Source organism: Bos indicus, chromosome 29 (assembly GCF_029378745.1).
Source record: "Bos indicus isolate NIAB-ARS_2022 breed Sahiwal x Tharparkar chromosome 29, NIAB-ARS_B.indTharparkar_mat_pri_1.0, whole genome shotgun sequence".
NCBI classification, from domain to species: Eukaryota; Metazoa; Chordata; class Mammalia; order Artiodactyla; family Bovidae; genus Bos; species Bos indicus.
The window spans coordinates 6,780,980-6,801,566 of NC_091788.1; the positions used below are offsets into that span (position 1 = coordinate 6,780,980).

A 20,587-nucleotide genomic window follows, 5' to 3' on the forward strand; every position below is an offset into this window, starting at 1 on the left:
GTCGGTGATGTCATCCAGCCATCTCATCCTCTGTTGTCCCCGTCTCCTCCTGCCCCCAATCCCTCCCAGCATCAGAGTCTTTTCCAATGAGTCAACTCTTTGCATGAGGTGGCCAAAGTACTGGAGTTTCAGCTTTAGCATCATTCCTTCCAAAGAACACCCAGGGCTGATCTCCTTTAGAATGGACTGGTTGGATCTCCTTGCAGTCCAAGGGACTCTCAAGAGTCTTCTCCAACACCACAGTTCAAAAGCATTAATTCTTCGGTGCTCAGCGTTCTTCACAGTCCAATTCTCACATCCATTCATGACCACTGGAAAAACCATAGCCTCAACTAGACGGACCTCTGTGGGCAAAGTAATGTCTCTGCTTTTCAATATGCTATCTAGGTTGGTCATAACTTTTCTTCCTATAGATTTCTTTATTTTGTACTTTCAAATGAATGAAATCATATAGTATGTAGTCTTTGTTACTGGCTGCTTCCACTTTGCATAATGTTTTCACTAAGCATGGAATTACCATATGACCCAGCAGTTTTAATCCTAGGTTTATATGCAAAAGAAATGAAAACATATGTTCACATAGAAATGTGCATATGAATGTTTATGGCAGCATTATTCAAAACAGCCAAAAAAAGTGGAAACATACCGAGTGTCTATTAATGAATGAATGAATGGGTAAACAAAATGCAGTGCACATTTACAGTGGAATGTTACCCAGTCATAAAAAGGAATAACCCACATCCACGCTTCTATATGTGTGTTCTGTGACAGCGAGCATGAGGGGTCTAAAACAAATTAGGACTGCAATCATCACCAATTCCTATTAGCCTGAATTGCATTGTCCACAAGGCATATTCTCTGTCTCCGTCTAAAATCTTCATCCAAGTCTCTAAGATCATAGGCTTTCTGAGAAAATTGAAGGCTATGCAACTGGGTTTGACTCAGATTATTTTGTCATTCACCAGAATGACCAGAAATTTACCAGAATCACCAGAAATTTACCAGTTTGAAGAGATATATGAGGAAAAACTGAAAAAAAGAAAGGTTAAAGGAAAGAAATAAGCAACTCTAAAAGACAGCAACATTTGCTGTAATAGAAGAAAGGAAGAAGTCTCTTTGTTTGAACTTGCTGAACACCAATCCTGCCCCCCAGATCCGGAGAGCCACTGTGAGGATCGCTGGAGGAGGTCATGGAGAGGACTAGACCGTTGATTGACCCTTGAGCCAGCCCCAGGCAATCAGAGGGTCCTCACCCCTCCTCTGTCCTTGGAATGCACATCTGCCCACCGTTCCCACAATAGGAGCCATTTTCAAGGACACGGCTCTGAGAGAACACTGTGTTTTTGAGACCTTCTGGATGGTATATGTGGTTAATTATTCACAATAAGGCCTCTATATAAACTTATGTATGTATATGAGAAGCTGTCAGGTAGGTATGGAAATGTACTCATCTCAGACTCACCAAGGCAAGCTTCCTACGTAAGTTTCCTTGCTTATTAAAGGATTCCTACTAGTCTGGAGTGGTCTGCCTCTTTCTTTGGGATCTCTTTGACCCCAAGGTACAGGTCCCAATATGCAAACTAAAAGAGATACAGAAAAGAGAATAAATACATTAGTCAGTGCAATATGAACAACAACAAATTCCTCCTTCTTGTTAATTGTCTGCTTCAATTTTCAAGCTTTTCAAAGTTTACCTTATACTATGTCTTTCTTGGTGCCACAGTACAGATAATCGCAACTATGATGCCATCAGTATTACACTAGATCGTTTTTGGCACACGATCCAGAGTTCAGTTTTGTCTCACTTGGTGTCTTTCTCTCTGGGGCTCTGTCCTCTCTTTCCCTTTCTCCCTTCACCCCTTCTGTGCTCTTTGTCTTTCTGTGTATTCTCTCTATTTCTCTCTCTCTCTCTCTCTCTCTCTCTCTCTCCCCCTCTCAGAAACGTTTATACTTATTGAAGTTAAAAGAATTTCTTAAGATTTTGGTGTCCATTTTCTAAAGCTTAGTGACACATTTCTTATTCACCTGAATCTCAGTTTCAAGTACCAATTTTTTGAAGCATAGGTCTTTTTTTGTGGGGAAAATAGAGGAACTTAAAGATGATGTGTTAATAATTCCATTCATTCTCTAGAGCAGGAAAATAAGGGGAAAAGAGATGTAATAAAGTAGTCAAAATTACAGTCAGATAGGAGCAGAACAAGGAATACGGTCAAGTTTTCTTGACCCTTTTTTAATGCTCTTTAAATCCTTCATCCCTACCTATTGTGAGAAACTTGAAAGAATTCAAGATATGAAGCCTTTGAAAATTGTCTATCGTATCTATAAATCAAAAGCAGATTTCCCATGTGTGTTTTCTTACGAGGCCCCTTCAGAGCCCTTTCCACTGTGAGACTTTTCTCCCACTCCTGTTTATTCTTCCCTCAAACCATTAATGATGATTAACTCGGTGAGACTGCTATGCACACAGTCTTTTACCTCTTTCCAGACACCTCTCTGCTCACCACCAGAGGCTGGTTTGGTAACAATCTGATTCCATGCACAGTAGCTTTCACATTGCCACTCCCAACAAGTTTGTGAGACTCGGATTCAGTCCAGAGTATAATTTTAGCATGATAAAACATATAGCACTATTGAAAACCAAGATCTTCCAAATACCTTCTTAGTTCCTACCCTTTCACTGGTGTTTACTGTGAAAACATTCTATTCAAATCAATATTTATTGGATAAAGATATCTGCTAGATGCTTTGGCGAATAAGAAGCATATTGAAGAGGTACTTCATGAGAAGAAAGAGGAAGTAAAGGCCTCTTTCAACCTAGTAGAAAAAATAACATCACTTTAGTTCAGAAATGTACCTGAATGCAGTATCTGAATACAGACCTGACTGCAGGAGAATCACCTGCAAACTCTGGCAAAATGAGGATTCCCAGGCTCCATTGTTAAAGATTTTCATTCAAGAGAACCAGGCAGAAGTCAGGAAACTTTAATTTTGAAGTTAAGATTAAAGTTTTAACATCCCCAGAAGATTCTAATATGAAGCCAGATTTGATTAAGCTCATCAATATTTTGCAGTTTGGGGCATACAAATTTTTTTTGTATGCACATATTCTGTTGGATTTATCCATGAGAATTTTATGCATTTTTACAATTGTAACTGGTACTATTTATCTAATTTCATTTTTTTTCAAATAGTCATTGCTACTATGTAAATATTCAACAAATATCTTGGTACCTCTTTGAGATTTTCTGTATATTCAATCATATCATTTGTGGAAAAAGCAACAGCTTTTATGCCTTCCTTTCCAATCTGTGTTTTTACCTCCTTCACTTGCTGTACTGATTAAACCTCATATTCCTGGGATAAGTTCCACTTAATGTATTTTACTATTTATAGGTTACTGTTTTGATATACTTTTTTTTTAGGAATTTTTGCATCCCTGTTATATAAATATGATAGTAGAGTTCATGGGTTAAATGTTATAGAATAAGAATAATAAGTTCTAGGCTAAATTCTGGCTGAGAATATGGGATCTTATTCATTCTAAGCTATCACTGTTCATCTAAACAATATTAATATAAATATCTTGCTTTTATCATACATGTACACTTTAAATATTTCTCTCATAAGCATTATTTCATAAGATTTTAAAAATAACCCTGTGGAGGAATATTTTTTCATTTTTCAGATAAAGTGGCTGAAATCTGAGAAAAGGTGATATAAGCTCAAGTGCTTACAATTTATTAGTTTTATTAGTAATTAGGGGACTGCACTCTAATATAGCTAGTATTTGGAATATAACATTTCTAAATTTGAATCAGTGTTAACATTCTCCCTATGTTCTTACTAACACTTTGGCTTGTTAATTGCAATTGCTGCTGGCTATAAAGTATTGGAAATTCTTAATGTCTCTATAGAACTAAAATTTACATGTTGCGATCATAATAGATTTTCACTTTTTGTGTTTTCTCCATGTTTTCCGAATACATTTTAAAGAATATTAAAGAAACACGAGATCAGTCCTGAGTGTTCATTGTAAGGACTGATGTTGAAGCTGAAACTTCAATACTTTGGCCGCCTGATGTGAAGAACTGACTCATTTGAAAAGACCCTGATGCTAGGAAAGATTGAAGGCTGGAGGAGAAGGGGACGACAGAGGATGAGATGGTTGGGTGGCATCACCGACTCAATGGACATGAGTTTGAGTAAACTCCGGGCATTGGTAATGGACAGGGAGGCCTGGTGTGCTGCAATCCATGGGGTTGCAAACAGTCAAACATAACTGAGTGACTGAATTGAACTGAGCTGGAGTAAGTCTTGGAAAGATGAGGGGAGGCCATTGGAAAAGTTAAGATTGCAAATCTTTGCACTTAATCCTTTGCATTACATGGATTTCCATAATAATGAGACGATGAAAGAATTGGAGAGGGGGATTCTGGTGGTATTCTTTAGCTATTTTAACATACAAAATCTTTGTACCTGAATCTCCTGGATTGCAGACAGATTCTTTACCATCTGAGCCACCAGGGAAACCCTTGTAAAATCCCCTCTTTCTCAATTAGGCTTAGCCTAATTAAGCAAGGCCACATATCAGGAAAAATCCCTAAGATCTGCCAGGCAAATGACGTTCATTTCTTTCTAGAGTATTTTCCCATTTTAGAATGTCCCTTTACCCTCAAAAGGGCTGTATCTACTCAAAAAGGGAATGGATGGAGTGGATACTTGTAACAGAACACTCTTAGTTCCTAGTTAGTGGAAGAAACAGGTGATTATTTCTGTAACCACTCTAGGGTCACTATAGGCATCAATATTCTTATGAAATCAACTAATTCTTCATCTTATTTTTAGTAAAGCCTCATCAGGTGAAAGAAGTAAGCATTGGAATGGAAGCTTCTGAAGATTTCATAATGAAATCTCCGAGAGTTTAAAGACTGATGTGCCCCAAATCTGTCAGAGAGGACCCTGTGTATGGGTTTTGTTTTTTTTTTTTCCCTCATTTACTGTGATGCTCTTAGTCACACTACTTTCTGAACTTCTATTAAAGCATGCTACAGTAGTAGGCACTGGAGCAATGAGAAATAAATTTTGCAATATTTATAGTTAACTCCCCACTTCCTGATTTTCTCCCTCCCTGACCATGAAGCCTCAAAAGCCCGACTTATCTTCTACAAATCAGATTGACATTGAGTAAGGTGTATCCAGAGTTTGAGCCTGAATCTGTTATGACAGATAATAAATCACCTTGAATACTTACTGTATTTGAGGAGGTGTCAAAATCACTTCTATAGCAAGTTGATGACAGGGATTATTTTTCCCCTGAGATAAGAACTTTCACAGTAACACCAATTTTAGAATGGTTACTGAACTAATGATCCAATTCCAATCAAATGCTTATGATTATTTCTTGCCATCTAATTTGTGATCATGAAGAAAGTGGAGTGCTGAAAGCACTAATGTTGTGATTTTTTTCATATCTTTTAATACATAGAGAAAGCATTCTTATTAATCTCCTAAGTACTTCCTCCCTATCTTTTTCTACTCAAAATCCAGTAAGTTTCATTAATAATGTTTTCTCCTAGATTCCCAGAGTGACATCACTAGGGGAAAAAATCACAGTTCTGTGACTGTCTAGTCAAATATGAATTAAATTTATATAACTTCAACTGGACCTTGAGTGCACCTTTTCATCTTTTCTACAAATACTCCAAACTTTAAACACACACACACACACACACACACACGTACACACTTCCTGGCAGAGGACCTGATCTTTTACCTTAGCTAGAAAATGTCTCCCTTTTTCAAAGGAAGAAGCGCTTGTACCCTTCTTTCCATTATTTTATTTCTTCTTTGTTTCTTTTTTCAATGTTTATTTGGTTGCATTGGGTCTTGGTTGCGGCATGCAAGATTGTTGTGTCATGTGGGATCTTTGCTGTGGTGCAGAGACTCTCTAGTTGTGGGCTCAGTAGTTATGGCATGAGAGCTTAGTTGCTCCACAACATGTAGGACATGAAGGATCTTAGTTCCTTGACTATGGATCAGACCTGCATCCCCCACATTGCAAGGCAGATTCTTAACCACTGGACCAAGGAAGTCCCCTCCCATCCTTTCGTTTCTCTTGCACCATGCATTTTTGCTCTTTTGTACCTCTTCTCAAGTCCTGCCCGCATGCCCGTATTGTATGCTGTGACAGTCTTTGATTTCTGCCCTGAACTCATCAAATCTTTCTTCCTTCAGTTGTAGAAGAAGAGAAGCTTGATGAGTTTCAAAGAAAAACTTTCTCTTGACTCTCTCGGGATGGCTTTACCCTGCCTTCATTTCACTGCCCACTTCCCTTCATCTTCTAATCTGACGAGTTTCCTTCAAGATACTAAATACCTCTTTAACAGGTCAGTGGCAGATCCCTAGAGCTGTAGTGATTAGTTGCGCTTAGTTCTTAGTCTTTGATGTCTCTCTGCACACTGATTCTGTTATCTTCCTCCTCTCTACTGAAAATCTCCCCACTTTGGTTGTCCATAATTTCTTCCTTCCCTGATTATTCCACCTGCTCCTTCACTTGCTTTTTTCCTATTATTGTCACTTATGAATAGATTTCTCAAGGTTCTATTCTCAACCTCTTCTTTTAATATACTTATTTGCTTTCCCTGGGAGAATATCTAAACTTGAATAGTTTTAAATATTCTTTAAAAAGTATTTCCAAATCTATAACTCCTAAATTGTTTCTCTTGTATTTTAATTTCCTAAGCAGAAAAATCTAGGAGCTATTTGTAGAATTTTTTTTTGTCTTTCCATTTAGACCAATAAGCCATGAAGGGGAGCAGAACTTGCCACCCCCAAAATATGACTCTGTGCATAAAGATCGTCTTAAGCTGGTTGTTGTTTTTTTTGAAATAGCAGACACAGAAAAGCTCTGAAAACCAAGTAGAAGTTATCCTTTTGTAAAAGACACATATTATAAGGGAAATCTCCATCTTAAGGATGACTGTCTCTGGAGAGAGGAGGGTGACAAATTATCCAGAAACTCTTATCGATGGTGATGGCGAAGGGAAGGAATTAAACCTACATTAGCAACCATACCCTTGTTAACTGGATTTTCCTGACAGCCCTCCCTAACTCACTCTTCCCGACCCCTCAAAATCTTTTTTTTGTATTTAACTGGAGATTGTGTTTAGGTGGTGACTTGGGCCATTTCATACTGTTCATGGAGTTCTCAAGGCAAGAATACTGAAGTGGTTTGCCATTCCCTTCTGCAGTGGACCACATTTTATCAGAACTCTCCACCATGACCCATATGTCTTAGGTGGCCCTACATGGCATGGCTTATAGTTTCATTGAGTTAAACAAGACTGTGGTCCATGTGATCAGATTGGTTAGTTTTCTGTGACTGTGGTTTTCAGTCTGTCTGCCTTCTGATGGAGAAGGATAATAGCTTATGGAAACTTCCTGATGGGAGAGAATTTGGCCACCTGACGCAAAGAATGGACTCGTTGGAAAAGACCCTGATGCTGGGGAAGATTGAAGGCAGGAGGAGAAGGGGATGACAGAGGATGAGGTGGCTGGATGGCATCACCGACTCAACAGACATGAGTTCGAGTAAACTCCAGGACTTGGTGATGGACAGGGAAGCCTGGCGTGCTGCAGTCCATGGAGTCACAGAGTCAGAGACAACTGAGTGACTGACCTGAACAGAACTGAACTGGGCCATTTCAGTTACTCAGTTTTCCTGGGTATCTCTCATGCATACAGGAGGTATTCGTGTTATTAAACCGCTGCTCTTTTTTTTTTTTCTGTTAATCTTTTTTAAGGGGAATGGGGGAAGAAATGGTCTTATTCAAGAACTAGAAGGGAAGGCTACTTTTCCTCCCTTACACATCTAATCAAGATGCTACCTCAAAAATACTACTCCTTGACTCATTTCCTTCATCCTGAGTACACTGCTTCCTCTTTAAAAAGTCACCATTTCTTGTCTGGACATGTGAAACCATCACCCAACTCTTCTCCACACCTTTACTTTCTGATCCCACATCTGTTTCTCTAACCGATACTTTGCTAGAGTATTCTCTCTAAAAATTTGCCTAAGCCTGTCTTTCTTTTACTTGTAGAGTCTTGGCAGTGGCTCTTCAAAGTATGCTCCAGCAAACAAATGTAAGGTTTATTTCTCTTTCAATTATTATCATAATGTGATAAATCAGTGCCTGCTTATTTTTTCATTTCTCCAGTGGAAAAAAATGAAAATTGACAGATACAAGCCTGAGGTTGCTCTGAGATCTGAAAATAGATCAGAAAATATAATTGGTCTTGGGTGGTCTCAGCCTAAAATCAGTTGGAGTGGGAATTGGGTTCCCAGCCAGAGACTGAGATTGGACCTCGGCAGTGAGAACACCAGATCCCAGACACTAAACCAGTGGTCAGTGTCAAGGGCCCTGGCTCTTTGGCTTTGCAGAAAAGAATTCCCACAAAGACAGAAGGTAGCACACAAGTAAAGTATTTATTAAGAGGAAAAAAGTACAGTGTGTGTGGATAGACACTTGGGCAGATTCAGGAGAGAGAGAGTCACTGAGTCATGCCCTCATGGCAGTTTGAATTACTTTTGCGGGTTATTTGTTCCAGGTTTCCTTTGGCAAGTCATTTTGATTTGCCTGGTTCACAGTCCACATTTAGTGTACCTCAGGATGGCCCATGTGTGCACACACATCTCTTAGCCAAGAAGGATTGTACCAAAAAGGCATATGGGTAGAGAAAATCCATTGACATAACTTCCTCTTTGACCTCCAAGGAGCCTTTTCTGCACATGTGTGGTCAGGGAGGTCTCCTGACTTCGAGAACAAGAAATATGTGGTCTGCACAGGGCCCAGGCTTCTCTCTTAATTGTCCTGCTATTCTTGTCTTAGATTTTGGACTGTAGGGAATTAATCTCCAGTTGCTTTACTGAGGGGCCCACCTACTTCCTGCCTCATGATTATAATACAGATTTCAAATTTTTTTTGTCTAACATGCTGATTAGTTATACTTATTCAAACTCAGACAGCTTCTAAATAAATAAACACATGCAAAAAAATGAGTAAATCCCATTGGTATTTGTCATGATATTATAAGTGGGTTACTCGTTAAATAAGAAGCAGTAATCATTTTAAAAAATGGATATCCATCTGGCTGGATATTAAAATTACCTAGGAAATTTGTTTGTTTTCTTACTGTTGATACATAAGCCTCAACAGAATCTTCAGAGGTGGGGAGTGTGCATGTGCTCATGTGCGTACACACACACACACACACACACACACACACAGGTATTTTAAGACTCCCAGTTGATTCTAATCACAGACAAGGTTGAGAATCAACAGTATCCTTTGTGAGTTAAAGTGATTCTTCCACCAGTAGTAATGTTACCAAATGCAAGTTCTTTTGTCCAATGCCCAATGAGGCCAAACAAATCAAATGTTGGAATTTAGAGCAAAGAAAGGTTTATTAAAAGGCCAAGCAAAGAGAATGGGTGGCTCAAACTCCCAATAGTTTGGGGAGAGAAGTTTTTAGAGGCAAAATTTGGGATGAGGACTTCAGAGTTGGTAATTTTCTTCAGATTGATTGGTGGTGGGTAAGAGGACTGCTCCAGAAATCTTGTGTTATAATGGCAGTTATTATTAAAGGCCTGTCCCACATATTTCAGGCAATTTTGCCTCCCTGATCCCTGTTTCCCCCCATATCCTCTGCTTTAGCTCCTCTTTGAAGTATGTAGATAATAGGATTCAATCCACATTTCCTGAATTGTTTGGCAGATATGAAGACCCCCCTCCCCACCAAATGGAAGTGTTAACTACTTGATGACCCTGAACACATAGCCCCAGGCCTCTTGGAGCCTAAGGACTGATAAAGTTAACCCCTATGACACTACTCTGTTACCTCATCATCAGTCAGAGAACTGTACATGTTCTATAAGGACAAAGACCCATATAGTCAAAGCTATGGTTTTTCCATTAGTAATGTATGGTTGAGAAAGTTGGCCCTAAAGAAGGCTGAGGGGTGAAGAATTGATGTTTTAGAATTGTGGTGTTGGAGATGACTCTTGAGAGTCTCATGGACTGCAAGGAGGTCAAATCAGTCCATCCATAAGGAAATCAACCCTGAATATTCATTGAAAGGACTGATGTTGAAGCTGAAGCTCCAATACTTTGGCCACCTGATATGAAGAACCGACTCATTGGAAAAGACCTTGATGCTGGAGAAGACTGAGAGCAGGAGGAGAAGGGGATGACAGAGGATGAGATGTTTGGATGGCATCACCGTGTTTGGATGGACATGAGTTTGAGCAAACTTCGGGAGATAGTGAAGGACAAGGAAGCCTGGCGTGCGGCAGTTCATGGGGTCACAAAGAGTTGGACAGAACTTAGAGACTGAACAACAACTGCATGATCTGATCACATACCCTCTGATACCCTCTCCCTATCTGGCATTTGAAAATGCTTTGCTGAAACCCTTCAGGGAACTTGAGGATTTTAGAGACCTGTGCCACCTCATCAACTTGCATGATCCTTTCTCTGCTCCAGCCTCCTGTGTTTCAGATTGTTTGGCCTCACTGTGCATAGGGCACATGAGCTTGCATTAACATGTTCACTAACAATCAGCAGCATGCCCTAGTGATTTTGGTAACTTAAAATATCCCAATAAATTGACAGTCACTCTCAGGGAGATGGTATTATCCCAAGTTTAGAGCTATCATATAGCTAGTTGGTCATTAGGCCCAAAGAATAGGGGAGGTTAAATCCATCAGTTGGGAGTTATTCTCACTGCAAATCTCTGAGTCTTGTTAGCATTGGTCCTTATCGTTCTTGTTGTCTTTGTTTTGATCCATTATGTAAATCAGTGATCCCTGCTAGCACCATATCTAGATTTCTGAATCCTTCAGAGCATTTCCAAAAGCTATAGAGGCTCAAATTTCTCAGAGAGGTTTTGCCCTATGAAAAGATCACAAAAGTTTACAGCCAATGGGGAATATTACAACAACAATACCAATGGGATTACCTGGGCCTGATCACAGTTATGCTGTGATCACATCATCTTTAGCCATCCATCCTTAACTTCCAAATATCTACCAGAGATTTTTTTTTTTCCTAAATCACTAATCAGATTGTGTCATTCTGCTACTTAAAGATACTTTATTGGTTTCCATTTGCTAAAGATAAAAATGTAGATCCTTAGTGTGGCATTTTAAAAAAGTACCATAATATGTGAATAAGTTGCCTTTTTCTCACATATTCATACAAACCCATACACCCACACACTCTCTTTCTCTCTCCATTTCTCTGTCATTTCCAGTGTGCACATGCTCATTCGCTAAGTCATGTCTGACTCTTTGCAACTCCATGGACTGTAGCCACCTAGTCCCTTCTGTCTGTGGGATTTTCCAGGCAAGAATACTGGAGTGGGTTGCCCTTTCCTATTCCAAAGGATCTTCCTGACCCATGTATTGAACCTATGTCTCCCACAGCTCCTGCACTGGCAGATGGATTATTTACCACTGAGCCAATTCCAGTAACTTGAGCCTTTTCTGACTAAATTTTTACTATTTGGCAAATGACATATACTCTACATCTCTAAGCTTTTGCTCCTGTGACTTGGAATGCCTTTTTCAACTTGACAGTCTAATAAAAATCTTGTGTAACTTTCAAAGCATCTTTGAAATGTCAAATGTCAGATTGCATCTCCTCTGCAAAAAAAAAAAAAAAATCTGCAACACTGATGTGGACCAGTCACTTCTTTCTGCTCATGCCTTCAGACTCATACCACTCATGGCAGCGATCCACATGGAATTATAATACATGGTGGATATTGCCGTGTTGCCAGAAGGCGGACCCATTTCAGGGCCCAAGAGTGAGCACTTGTCTAACACTCAGAAAAGAAATTTTCTGAGGAGACACATGTACTGACAAAGCAAAGGACTTTATTGGGAAGGGGCACTGTAGCAGAGTGCAGCAGCCTGAGGGAACCCAGGAGAACGTCCTTGCCATGTGACTCACAGTCGGGTTTTATGGCAATGAGGTTAGTTTTACAGGTTGTCTGTGTCTCCATCTTCCTTGTCCCCATTTCTGGTCTGACTCAGAGTCCTTCCTAGTGGTATGTGCATCTCCCAGCCAAGATGGATTCCAGCATGACCATTTCTGAGAGGTTGGCAGGACGTATGGGCTAGTGGCCCCTCCTTGCTTGCGGCCCCTCCTAAATTCTCCACGTTAGTTATCCACGGCAGCACAGCGTTTCTTATTGCAACTTGCTGTTGTGAGACAACTCAAACAAGCACTTATTATCATTCATGGCACAAGTGGGCAGGCGGTTTAGGTCAGAAGTTCCCCCAAAGTAGGACATATCTTTTTTCCTTCCCTTCATTCCAGTCTGGGCTGTTAGAGGAGGGCACTCCCGTAGATCACGTGTCCTCTGACATCATGCTGAGATGGCAGCTTCCATCATCTGTGAATGGCCCTACTTGTCCCACTCAGAAGAGAAAGAGTAGTTAACCTACTATGTGAGACCCTGGCGTGTAATGAGCAACACTGTTCTGCTAGCTGTTAGGAGTCCTTTGTCTACATATTAGGAAAGACCCTTAGGAAAGACCCTTTGCTTTCCCTTGCACTGCCTGTCTCACAGACGAGAAGGAAGGTCAGTGGAAGAAGTTTCCTCCATGTGGTAACAATCTAGGGTCAGAGTCTTAAAACTGCCTTCTAAAGGAGTAGCCTTCGTCTCTCCTTGTCTCTGTCTGTCTTCATCTTTGTGTGTGTGTGTGATTCTCATTGCCTCCTCCTTCTCCTTGCCTGTTTTTGTGTATTCTCTGTCTTTATGTCTTCCTCCCTCTTTTCCTTGACTCTTAATTGTGAGAGGCCTGAATTTTTTGAAGCTAATAAAGTGAACTCCATGCCTTAGTTTTGTGTATGTGTGCGTTTGTGTGTGTGTGCATGCACTTGTATGTGTATGTACCTGCGCAGTCATGTCTGACTCTGCAACCTCCCTGGACAGTAGCCGGCCACGTTCATCTGTCCATGGAATTCTTCAGGCAAGAACACTGGAGTGGGTTGCCATTTCCTTCTCCAGGAGATCTTCCCAACCAAGAGATCAAATCAGCATCTTTTGCATCTCCTGCATTGGCAGGTGGATTCTTTACCATTGAGCCACCTGGGAAGCCCATAACATAGGTGGGTGTTCCAGGCTATTAATATGGGTAGATTATAAAAAGACCCAATTACTAAGCCACTTTCTTTAGTATACTTTTGAGAGATTTGTTCTCTGGAACTATCAGAGACATTGCTTGACTGATTAAAAGGTTTTCATTTGGTCTGCTTTTCTTGAGTCTTGTTTCAATTTTCCTGATAGAACTTGTGGAGAACCCCCCAACCCCACTCATCTCCAGCATGTTGGTGTATTGGTCATAGGGAGTGCTGGGAAAGAGGGTGGCAGTTGCTCTATTGTGGCTAAATTGATCCCGATTCTTTGAAATTGCATAATAAATAAGAAAAGTTGGGTTTTCAGAAGGTAACTATTATAAAGGAAACCATGTTCCATTTAAATAAGACCTGCCTTAGATAAGACTAGCAAAACTAAGATACTGATACTGGAACACATTTGGATATTGATGCAGGAAGACATCATAGGGTTGATTCAATAAGATGTCTGGTGTCTAAATATGACACTATTGCAACATTTTTAAGTTTTGAAAGAGTACAAGAGCATTTAAGATTCCTCAAATGATTTTCCTTTCAAATTTGCAGCTCCCCGAATATCATTTATATATCTTTGTTATTTTTTTTTTGTAATGACAGTCTAAACTGTTCTTAGTCATAGTTGCAAGAAGCAAAATTTTGCTCAGCATATTTTTTTGAAGTACTATATTGTTTTTGCAATGTTTTAGAGAGAAAATGCATGTCTAGTTGTAGAGCTGATTATGTGATATTCTTTGAGTCCTATTGCCTTTTCTCAAGTCTTTAGAAAAGTGGAACTTACAAGAGACTTAGAGTAGGATTAATATAATTCCAAAGACGTTGGAGGAGTTACAGCTATGCTGAGGAACCAAGATATTATTTGAGAGAAATTCTTTGAATTGAGACTGAATGTATTAAGATATCAGGTTGTTAGAAATTTCTAATTTGAATTTCTTTAAGCCAGAAAGCGTGGGTGATTTCATTTTTTGGACTTAAGTTTTCTTACTAAGAGGAGAGAATTAATAATCTTTAAACATGAATTTTTTATATGGCAAAAACTGTATATTATTTCAAGTATGCTGGCTCACAGCACTCACTGTCCAACATGTCCTGTGAGACCCACTTGACTACATGACAAGGAAAACTTAAGATCGAAATTAGATTGGAATAAAATGTAATTAATATACATTTTTTAAATCCATTTTAGATTCATCTGAATATATAAACACTGAACCACAGGAAACTTGTTCCAGAAGAGCAGAGATTAGGGAGCAACATGAGGAAGGTGAGTGTAGACCAAGCATGATTTATCATTGGTCTTTCTTCTTGGTGTCTCACAAATACTACTGGCTGACCACAGATATCACTATTGACTATCTGGATAAAAAAGCAAAATCTGAAGAATGTGAAGGGAAACCTTCTTTCTTTCTATGATATTCTACTTTAGCCTCACTGGAGAAGTGCTGTAGGAAAATTTCTGTCTTATAACCCCACCCCCTTTCCTTCAACTCATTCTTACCTATATCAATAAGAAAAAGTAATTGGACTGGTGAGATTTTTCCTTCAGTAAGCTATATTCTCCTCTATAAGTTGGTGCTCTGCATTCAAATTCACTTCTCGTGTAAGCAATGGTCTGTTATTTGGTGGGCACTTGTATTCTCTTTTCTTCTTAAACACAAACTGTTTCCACTCAATAAGCACACCATCAGACAAGGACAGATCCATCTCCTGATTTTTATATTTGTCCTGTAGAATTTGGCCAGCCATTCTTTCACTTTTTGTTTTTGCAGGCAATTTGATACAAGAGCAAATGCCACACAAATTGGATAAAGCTTGTGCTACAAATCTGATTCCCATCACTGTGCCCCAAGGTTTAGTTTCCAGGAGGTAGTGAGCTGGCCCATTATAATACCAATTTAAATCCATACACTCTGACCCAGTATTCCAGAAATCCTACATTTGAAAATAATTGAACATTAACATCTCTGCTGGGAATCAAGATTGCTGGAAGAAATATCAATAACCTCAGATATGCAGATGACACCGCCCTTATGGCAGAAAGTGTAGAAGAACTAAAGAGCCTCTTGATGAAAGTGAAAGAGGAGAGTGAAAAAGTTGGCTTAAAGCTTAACATTCAGAAAACGAAGATCATGGCATCTGGTCCCATCACTCCATGGCAAATAGATGGGGAAACAGTAGAAACAGTGTCAGACTTTATTTTTTGGGGCTCCAAAATCACTGCAGATGGTGACTGCAGCCATGAAATTAAAAGACGCATACTCCTTGGAAGGAAAGTTATGACCAACCTAGATAGCATATTCAAAAGCAGACATTACTTTGCCAACAAAGGTCCATCTAGTCAAGACTATGGTTTTTCCTGTGGTCACGTATGGATGTGAAAGTTGGACTGTGAAGAAGGCTGAGCACCAAAGAATTGATGCTTTTGAACTGTGGTGTTGGAGAAGACTTGAGAGTCCCTTGGACTGCAAGGAGATCCAACCAGTCAATCCTAAAGGAAGTAAGTCCTGAATATTCATTGGAAGGACTGATGCTGAAGCTGAAACTGCAATACTTTGGCTACCTGATGCGAGGAACTGACTCTTTGGAAAAGACCCTGATATTGGGAAAGATTGAAGGCAGGAGGAAAAGGGGATAACGGAGGATGATTTGGTTGGATGGCATCACCGACTCAATGGACATGAGTTTGAGCAAGCTCCAGGAATTGGTGACAGACAAGGAAGCCTGGCATGCTGCAGTCTATGGGGTCATAAGAGTTGGACGCAACTGAGCAACTGAACTGAACTGACTGAACTTCCTTGTTAATAAATGTGTTCTTTGATTTTCATTTAGACTGCCTCTGTGTTTATTATTTCCATCATTCCTCTATTACTTGAAACTTGGATAAAAGGTGGACTGAAGACAGGCTCTTGTTCCCTCTCTCTGAAATGCTTGTGTCCTAGATAGCTACTCAACTTACTCAATTTTTTCATTCTGTTCTCTGTTGAAAGGTCACCTTTTCAGAATACCTTCATCTGACAATCCTGTCTAAATTCATATGTTTGTCTTGCTTTGGCCTCTTCATATGTTCTAACTTTCTAACTTTGATTAATGAGTCAATTTTGTATAGCCATGTTGTGATAATTTCCTGAATTTTTGTTGCACATTTAACACTATAAAACATTATATAAGTAAATTTATACTAAAGGTATATAATTATGTAATATGTAATACCTGAAAAGAAATTATCATATACATACATTGTTGTTGTTTAGTCACTAAGTAGTGTCCTGCTCTCTGTGACCCCATGGACCGTGCACACCAGGGCTCCTGTCCTTCATTATCTCTCAGACTTTGCTCAAACTCATGTGCATTGAGTCAGTGATGCCATCCAACCATCTCATCCTCTCATTCCCTTCTTCTCCTGCTCTAAATCTTTACCAGCAGCAGGGTCTTTCCCAATGAGATAGCTCTTCACATCAGGCTGCCAAAGTATTGAAGCTTCAGCTTCAGCGTTGGTATTTCCAATGATTACTCAGGGTTGATTTCCTTTACACACACATCAGTCAGTTCAGTTCAGTTGCTCAGTCATGTCCAACTCTTTGCAACCCCATGAATTGCAGCATGCCAGGCCTCCATGTCCACCACCACTCCCAGAGTTCACCCAAATCCATGTGCATCGAGTTGGTGACGCCTTCCAGCCATCTCATCCTCTGTCGTTCCCTTCTCCTCCTGCCCCCAATCCCTCCTGCATCAGAGTCTTTTCCAATGAGTCAACACTTTGCATGAGGTGGCCAAAGTATCGGAGTTTCAATCTCAGCATCAGTCCTTCCAATGAACACTCAGCACTGATATCCTTTAGGATGGACTGGTTGGATCTCTGCAGTCCAAGGGACTCACAAGAGTCTTCTCCAGCACCACAGTTCAAAACCATCAATTCTTTGGCACTCAGCTTTCTTCACAGTCCAACTCTTACATCCATACAAGACCTCTGGAAAACCATAGCCTTGACTAGATGGACCTTTGTTGGCAAGGTAATATCTTTGCTTTTGAATATGCTATCTAGGTTGGTCATAACTTTCCTTCCAAGGAGTAAGCGTCTTTTAATTTCATGGCTGCAGTCACCATCTGCAGTGATTTTGGAGCCCAAAAAAATAAAGTCTGACACTGTTTCCACTGTTTCCCCATCTATTTGCCATGAAGTGATGGGACCGGATGCCATGATCTTCATTTCCTGAATGTTGAGCTTTAAGCCAACTTTTTCACTCTCCTCTTTCACTTTCATCAAGAGGCTCTTTAGTTCCTCTTCACGTTCTGGCATAAGGGTGGTGTCATCTGCATATCTGAAGTTATTGATATTTCTCCCAGCAATCTTGATTCCAGCTTGTGCTTCTTCCAGCCCAGCATTTCTCATGATGTACTCTGCATAGAAGTTACATAAGTAGGGTGACAATATACAGCCTTGACGGACTCCTTTTCCTATTTGGAACCAGTCTGTTGTTCCATGTCCGTTCTAACTGTTGCTTCCTGACCTGCATATAGGTTTCTCAAGAGGCAGGTCAGGTGGTCTGGTATTCCCATCTCTTTCAGAATTTTCCAGTTTATTGTGATCCACACAGTCAAAGATTTTGGCATAGTCAATAAAGCAGAAATAGATGTTTTTCTGGAACTCTCTTGCTTTTTCGATGATCCAGCAGATGTTGGCAATTTGATCTCTGGTTCCTCTGCCTTTTCTAAAAGCAGCTTGAACATCAGAAAGTTCACGGTTCACATATTGCTGAAGCCTGGCTTGGAGAATTTTGAGCATCACTTTACTAGTGTGTGGGATGAGTCCAATTGTGCAGTAGTTTGAGCATTCTTTGGTATTGCCTTTCTTTGGGATTTAAATGAAAACTGCCCTTTTCCAGCCCTGTGGCCACTGCTGAGTTTTCCAAATTTGCTGGCATATTGAGTGCCGCACTTTCATAGCATCATCTTTCAGGATTTTAAAGAGCTCAACTGGAATTCCATCACCTCCACTAGCTTTGTTCGTAGTGATGCTTTCTAAGGCCCACTTGACTTCACATTCTAGGATGTCTGGCTCTAGGTGAGTGATCACACCATCGTGATTATCTTGGTTATGAAGATCTTTTTATGAAGATCTTCTGTGTATTCTTGCCACGTCTTCTTAATATCTTCTGTTTCTTTTAGGTCCCTACTACTTCTGTCCTTTATTGAGGCCATTTTTGCATGAAATGTTCCCTTGGTATCTCTAATTTTCTTGAAGAGATCTCTGGTCTTTCCCATTCTGTTGTTTTCCTCTACTTCTTTGCATTGATCACTGAGGAAGGCTTTCTTATCTCTCCTTGCTTTTCCTTGGAACTCTGCATTTAAATGGTAATTCTTTCCTTTTCTCCTTTGCTTTTCTCTTCTCTTCTTTTCACAGGGATTTGTAAGGCCTCCTCAAACAGCCATGTTGCTTTTTTGCATTTCTTTTCCATGGGGATGGTCTTAATCCCTGTCTCCTGTACAATGTCACGAACCTCCGTCCATAGTTCATCAGGCACTCTATCAGATCTAGCCCTTTAAATCTATTTCTCACTTCCACTGTATAATCATAAGGGATTTGATTTAGGTCTTACCTGAATGGTCTAGTGGTTTTCCCCACTTTCTTCAATTTCAGTCTGAATTTGGCAATAAGGAGTTCATGATCTGAGCCACAGTCAGCTCCTGGTCTTGTTTTTGCTGACTGTATAGAGCTTCTCCATCTTTGGCTGCAAAGAATATAATCAATCTGATTTCGGTGTTGACCATCTGATGATGTCCATGTATAGAGTCTTCTCTTGTGTTGTTTGAATAGGGTGTTTGTTATGACCAGTGCATTCTCTTGGCAGAACTCTATTAGCTTTTGCCGTGCTTCATTCGGTATTCCAAGGCCAAATTTGCCTGTTATTCCAGGTGTTTCTTGACTTCCTATTTTTGCATTCCAGTCCCCTATAATGAAAAGGACATCTTTTTTGGGTGTTAGTTCTAAAAGGTCTTGTAGGTCTTCATAGAACCGTTCAGGTTCTTCAGCATTACTGGTTGAGGCATAGCCTTGGATCACCATGATATTGAATGGTTTGCCTTGGAAACAAACAGAGATCATTCTGTTGTTTTTGAGATTGCATCCAAGTACTGCATTTTGGACTCTTTTGTTGACCATGATGGCTACTCCATTTCTTCTAAGGGATTCCTGCCCACAGTAGTAGATATAATGGTCATCTGAGTTAAATTCACTCATTCCAGTCCATTTTAGTTTGCTAATTCCTAGAATGTCGACGTTCACTCTTGCCATCTCCTGTTTGACCACTTCCAATTTGACTTGATTCATGGACCTAACATTCCTGGTTCCTATGCAATATTGCTCTTTACAGCATGGCACCTTGCTTCTATCACCAGTCACATCCACAGCTGTGTATTGTTCTTGCTTTGGTTCCATCCCTTCATTCTTTCTGGAGTTATTTCTCCACTGATCGATCTCCTGTAGCATATTGGGCACCTACCAACCTGGGGAGTTCCTCTTTCAGAATCCTATCATTTTGCCTTTTCATACTGTTCATGGGGTTCTCAAGGCAAGAATACTGAAGTGGTTTGCCATTCCCTTCTCCAGTGGACCACATTCTTTCAGACATCTCCACTGTGACCCGCCCATCTGGGGTGGCCCCACACAGCATGGCTTAGTTTCATTGAGTTAGACAAGGCTGTGGTCCATGTGATCAGATCGACTAGTTTTCTGTGATTGTTTTCAGTGTGTCTGCCCTCTGATGCCCCCTCACAACATCTACCATCTTACTTGGGTTTCTCTTACCTTAGACGTGGGGCATCTTTTCACGGCTGGTCCAGCAAAGCACAGCTGGTGCTCCTTACCAAATGCACACATGCACATAATCAATCAGGTTTGAGTTGACAATATGTACAAAGACCTTAAGTAGATAATGCTAAGAGTTGGAATTACTAGTAATTACTGACAGCAATATCTCTAACTTTCAGGAGATTTTACAATGTGTGTGTGCATATATATGTGTGTGTGTATATATATATATATGTGTGTGTGTGTGTATGTGTGTGTGTATATATATATATATATATATAAAATCAGATTATGGTTTGGGAAGTGGTTTACAATATAAGTCATATGCTATTTAGAGTCTTTGTGCATAGTTTTCAACTCAAACATAATTGATAGAGTACATATCTGTATGTGTATGTGCATTGAGTGTTTATATGTGTCTAAGTGTGTATATATATGTATATATATATATATATACATGCACACTTTTTAAGGTATTTTATATAGATAATATACTATATATACTATATACATCTCATCTTATTATAGAATGATTTATTATGAAACATGCAATTTAAAGTATCCCTTAAATCAACCTTCA

The 20,587-nt window shown here is 39.8% G+C and overlaps 1 protein-coding gene across 2 annotated transcripts in view; it reads left to right on the forward strand.

The window, feature by feature from the left end:
- GRM5 (glutamate metabotropic receptor 5) overlaps positions 1–20,587 on the forward strand; it is a 790,030-nt gene that overhangs the window by 62,862 nt on the left and 706,581 nt on the right. For both annotated transcript variants that reach the window (XM_070783148.1, XM_070783144.1), the window contains one exon: positions 14,386–14,463. The gene's annotated coding sequence lies outside the window, so the exon portion shown is untranslated. The remainder of the gene's footprint in view (positions 1–14,385; positions 14,464–20,587) is intronic.